General features: G+C 39.5%; 1 protein-coding gene across 2 annotated transcripts in view; it reads left to right on the plus strand.

Annotated features, from left to right (window-relative positions):
- The first annotated feature begins 86 nt into the window (after positions 1-86).
- The window catches only part of LOC125676954 (lambda-crystallin-like), a 17,550-nt gene continuing 12,367 nt past the window's right edge, over positions 87-5,269 (plus strand). The window contains exon 1 of one of the 2 annotated variants that reach the window (XM_048914847.2): positions 87-223. The gene's annotated coding sequence lies outside the window, so the exon portion shown is untranslated. Of the gene's footprint in view, positions 224-281; positions 345-5,269 lie in introns of those variants that run through there. The other variant, XM_056157906.1, reaches the window with a different exon arrangement.

A 5,269-nucleotide genomic window follows, 5' to 3' on the forward strand; every position in this document is an offset into this window, starting at 1 on the left:
AATCTACAGTTATCGTGATGGCAAACGTTTAAAAGACTACTAAAAGTTGTTATTAAAATTAAAACCGTTCCGAAGTACTTAGTTTTGTTCCGGAAAAATAACAATGAAATGCGAAACTCGTTTTTAAATGATAGATCTATTTGGTGAAGGTTGCATTGCTACATTATTTTATTTTTAATAAAGCAACATCAGATCACAGAAGTTGAGTAGAAAATTCTTAAAGGTAAGAATTATTTTAAAAGTGTAAACATCATATTATATATATTGTGTATAAAACTGCTGTCCACAGATTTATGTACTCGAGCATCATATACTGGGGAAGTAATTGAGGAAATTCGAACCATGTATGTATTTTTTCAACTTCTCTCTGTGCTAGTTCACTAGTAACATTATGTAGATTGATTATGACGTCACAATTATTCTGCCTGGTAATGGCCACAATATCACCTGCTTGATTATTCTGTCAATGAAAGAGCGCTTGTAAAAATTAGATAAAAACTTCAAATCAGAGACATATATATAACACATGTCTCTGTTCAAATCCAGGGCCGTAAATTACATGGAGGAGGCAGCTGCCTCCTCCAACTTTTGGGCAAAAAAAAATTAAAATTTAAAGTTCATTAGAATTTATGTTGTTTCCAATAACTAAGAACATGATACCTCCCTTAAAAATCATTCCAAATCTTTCTTTTAGAATGAGTTAGTCAAGTAACATCTTAGAAGGCCCTAGAATCAAGGATTTTGCACGAAACGTGTTCAGTGTGCACAAAATGTGCTCAGCGTCTGTGGGCCTGGGCGGCCCCCAGACCCCCGCCTAATTTCCTGCCTCCTCCAAATTGAAGGTTAATTTACGGCCCTGAAATCTGTGGCAGAGACCAGTTATATATATATGTCTTTGTAGGTTTCAAAATTTTTGCTTGGACACCTGCTCCCTGAAGTAATTTCACATTTTTAGTGTTTAAATAAAACTAATCGACTCGCACTTAGTCCAATCTAACACTAGACAAAATGTCCTAATGAAACTGATGAGAATATCAAAATTGCACTGCTAGATGACAGCGACTAGCATATGAATACGCTAACCACTCATCTGTACGCCCAACCTCAGCAAAACCGTGCAAACGGACTTTAGAAATTGTGAAAAATAAAGACCCTGGAAGTATATTTTAAAATGCTATTTTTAGATGGACTAATGTCCCAAGAATGCAAATATGAAATAGTTTTAAATTAACTATTGAGATGAAATTTCTATTTATCTTCAAACATTGATTTTTTGTGTGGATAAAACAATGACTCATGCAGCAAACATTATAAATTACGGAATATTTTTTTTCCAACTCGATTATTTGTCTAGGTGTTCAAAATTTGTTATAATACGATTGATTGATTGTTTACGTCCCGTCGATAATTTTTCACTCATATGGAGACATCACCATCTGTACTGGTGAAGTACCACAAATTTCGACCTATGCTTAACGCTCGGGGCTGTAGTAGTGAGGGTTCTTTAACGTGTCAACGCCTGCCGCGACACGGGATCGGTCATATCCGTAAGAACCGCGATTCTCACTTCTAAATGCTGAGCATTTGGCGAAGTCCCTGAGCAATCACTACCTATATTTACACACACACGGTGAGGGAGACCATTGCTGAACAGATCGAGGGAAAGAGATTGTCGTGTTAGGAATGTGATAATCCAGAATCTACCGGAGTCACAGAAAGAGCAGTCTGAAGAAAGACAAGCAGAGGATTTAGTTTCTGTGAAAACACTCTTGCTTGAGACTGGTATTATGGAGGAAAATATTATTGAGAGATGTGGGAGAGTCAGAAAGGTGGAAACTGGGAAACATTAAGGTTACTGTGAGCAATGTGGATGTGAAGAGACAACTTCTAAAATCCTCAAGAACGTTGAAAGACAAAGTTAGAGGTGTAGCATATTCACAATAAAGATGAGAACTGGTTTATTTAGAGAGACGTGTAGCATCATCATGATAAAGAAAGAGAACTCTACTAAGTATGTTTACTGTAGTAATTAGGGCTATACGGACCGTGGATATCGGCCTGGGTAGCTCAGTAGTTAGAGCACCCGACTGGTGATGCAAGGGTCCCTGGTTCGATTCCCGGTCCATCCACAGATTTTCTCCTCTCATCTATACTTCATTTGGTGCCGTTGACTACCCCTGTACTGCAGGTTCTCCAGCTAGGGACGTAAAGATCCTGGGTTGTGTGCCTCTTCGAGGGCGAAGACAGATTAAGGAGGGAGGAATGTAGTAATTACGGCTATACAGAACATGGATATCGGCCTGGGTAGCTCAGTGGTTAGAGCATCTGACTAGTGATGCAAGGGTCCAGGTTCGATTCCCGGTGCAACCACAGATTTTCTCCTCTCTCCTATACTACATTACAAATTATAAAGAGTTATTGCTCATGGATGTAAAATATGCAACATCTCTTTTTAAGTAAATTTTGAAATATGTTAAAATTATATTTGAAATTGCAGTTATGGGTATATTAAACAGTTCTCAATAATGTAAAAAAAAAAAATTAAAGTACAAGTAATAAATGTCAACTACAAACAACACAGCTAATAAACTACTAATATTTGCAGTTAGAAATATGGAGTTCACTTTCACTTAATTTGCACTCGGTCACAAAGTCTGCGTGGTGGTTTGATGACACGACCAAAATTAGTGGGTTTGACAAGTTCTCCAGAATGTGCAGAATTACCAACTGAACAAGAAGCACCGCAAGAGTCATCAAGAAATGAATAAATGTGACGGTCTGTTGGTTCTTCAACTTCTAGTTTTCAAGTGGTTTAAGAGGCTTGGAGTTGCGATCGTAATAAGACTTTTGTGTGTCTTTAATGTTCTGGAGTTCCTCACGAACATGCTCGGGGTTAAATCCTATTGGTCGCAAGTTGGATTTCATGGTTGGTACAAGAGTTCGCTGGGTCCACCCGAGTAAAAGTTGTGCTGGTGGAAGTTTCACTCCTGGAATTTCTGAATCCCTTAACTCCATGGTCGCTATATAAGGATCCCTGTGGTCATCCTGAGCCTTTCTAAACATGTTTTTAATGGTCTGGACAGCTCTTTCAGCCATACTGTTACTTTGTGGGTATCTTGGTGACGATGTTGTGTGTCGGAAATCGTATTCCTTTGCAAAGTGTCTGAATTCATGATTGGCAAACTCGGGCCCATTATCACTTATGAACTCCTCAGGGATTCCTTGTCTTGCGAAATGTTGCTTCAGAATGTTAATAATAGTAACAGCTTTCCCATCTGGCAAGCGGTAAACTTCTATGAACTTTGAGAAGTAATCAACTGTTATTAAATATCGTGCATTTCGAAAAACGTAATATCTGCTGCAACTTTCTGCCATGGACGACCTGGAATCTCATGTGGTATAATTGGCTCTTTTTGTTGACTATTCCTGTAGCGGCTGCAAATATTGCACTGTTCCATCAAGTCCTTCAACTGTGAGGTAATTCCTGGCCAAAACAGTGTTGATTTAGCTCGCTGTATACATTTCTCTTGTCCCAGGTGACTGCTGTGCAGAATTTTCAACATCTGAGGTCGAAGTTGCTTTGATGTGATGATGCGGTCTTCTCCCAACAATAAACCATCTACAATGCTGATTTCATCCCTACAATTTCAGTAAGGAGTGAGTTCATTATCTAAATCCTTCTTGTTCATCGGTCATCCCTGTAGAACAGTATCTTTCAATTTCATGAGAGTAGGGTCTTTTTTAGTTTCACTCTGAAATAGTGTCACCTTTTCATGGCTTAATGGAACAGTGTATATCACATGCACTTCAAATTGCTCCTCATGCTGACCACTCTGTACCACTCCTGTAGATCTTGATAATGTATCAGCTATATAAAGTTCCTTGCCAGCTTTGTATTTAAAAACTAAGTCATGCTGAAAGATGAAGATAACGAAGTGATCAATCTCATAACTCATATAAGCAATACAAAATAGATAGTTGGGCAAACACGGACCCATGGACACACCAGAGGTGGGATCAGGTGCCTAGGAGGAGTAAGCATCCCCTGTCGACCGATTACACCCACCATGAGCCCTACATCAAACGTTGAAGCAGTGAGGTGCACTAGATTATGGTTTTTTGAACCGGCTCTCTAGTGGTTTATGGTCTGTTTCTACTAAAACTGTTTTTCCCATACACATATTCATTGAATTTTTATAGTCCGTAAACAATTCCAAGCATCTCTTTCTCTATCTGTGCGTAATTTCTCTCAGCTGTATCCAGGGCTCTAGATGCAGAGGCCACAGGTAGCTCCCTCTGCATAATGCAAGCACCTAATCCATATGATGATGAATCTACTGATAGTTTGATTCATCATTGACATCAAAGTATTTGAGTGTAGGATTTGAAGTGATTGCTCTCTTTAAGTCATTAAAGCTTCTGTCTTGGACATCACCCCAGTGCCATGCTACCTCATTTTCTAGCAACTGTCTCGGTGGTTGAGTTCTTGCTGACAAATTTGGTATGAACTTCCCCAAGTAATTTATCATCCTCATGAATCGCTGCAGCTTCTTCTTATTTTCCGGTGCTGGAATTGTCAAGATTGCTTTGATCTTGTCATCAGTGGGATTCACACCTTCTGCACTGAAAATATGTCCAACATACTCAACTTCTGTTTTGTTGACTTTGCATATGTCCTTGTTGAAGCGAAGTCCAACATCCTCAGATCTCTGCAGTACTTGACGGAGTTTTTCTAGGTGTTCATGATCACTATCTGCCCACCTCAAAATGTCATCCACTATCACTTCACACGACTGATTTTCAAACACTTGATACATCGCTCTCTAAAACACTTCCGGTGTTGAAGATATCCCAAAAGGAAGTCGTTCAAACTTCCGCCAAAGGGTGTGTTAAAGGTAGTGAGCCAGGAGCTTTTCTCTGTCAGCTGGATTTGGTAAAATCCGGAAGCTACATCCAGAGTTGTAAAGTGTTTTGCAGTGGTAGGTGATCCATCCGTAAGAATTATTTCTTCTGACACCATTTAGCACATTCATGATAGAGATGGCGATGAGAACTGGTTTATCTAGAAACACGTGCAGCAGCATCATGGCATAGAAAGAAAACTCTGCTAAGTATGTAGCACGTGTAGACCTGTGGCACGGGGTCTCTGTTTTTGCGGTCTCATCCGAAGGACCGCCCCATTTAGTCGCCTTTTACAACAAGCAAGTGGTACTGAGGACCAATTCTAATCCGGATTCCCATGGGAATTAATCAGTTTGAAAACAGTGGG

This window comes from Ostrea edulis, chromosome 3 (assembly GCF_947568905.1).
Source record: "Ostrea edulis chromosome 3, xbOstEdul1.1, whole genome shotgun sequence".
Classification (NCBI taxonomy): domain Eukaryota; kingdom Metazoa; phylum Mollusca; class Bivalvia; order Ostreida; family Ostreidae; genus Ostrea; species Ostrea edulis.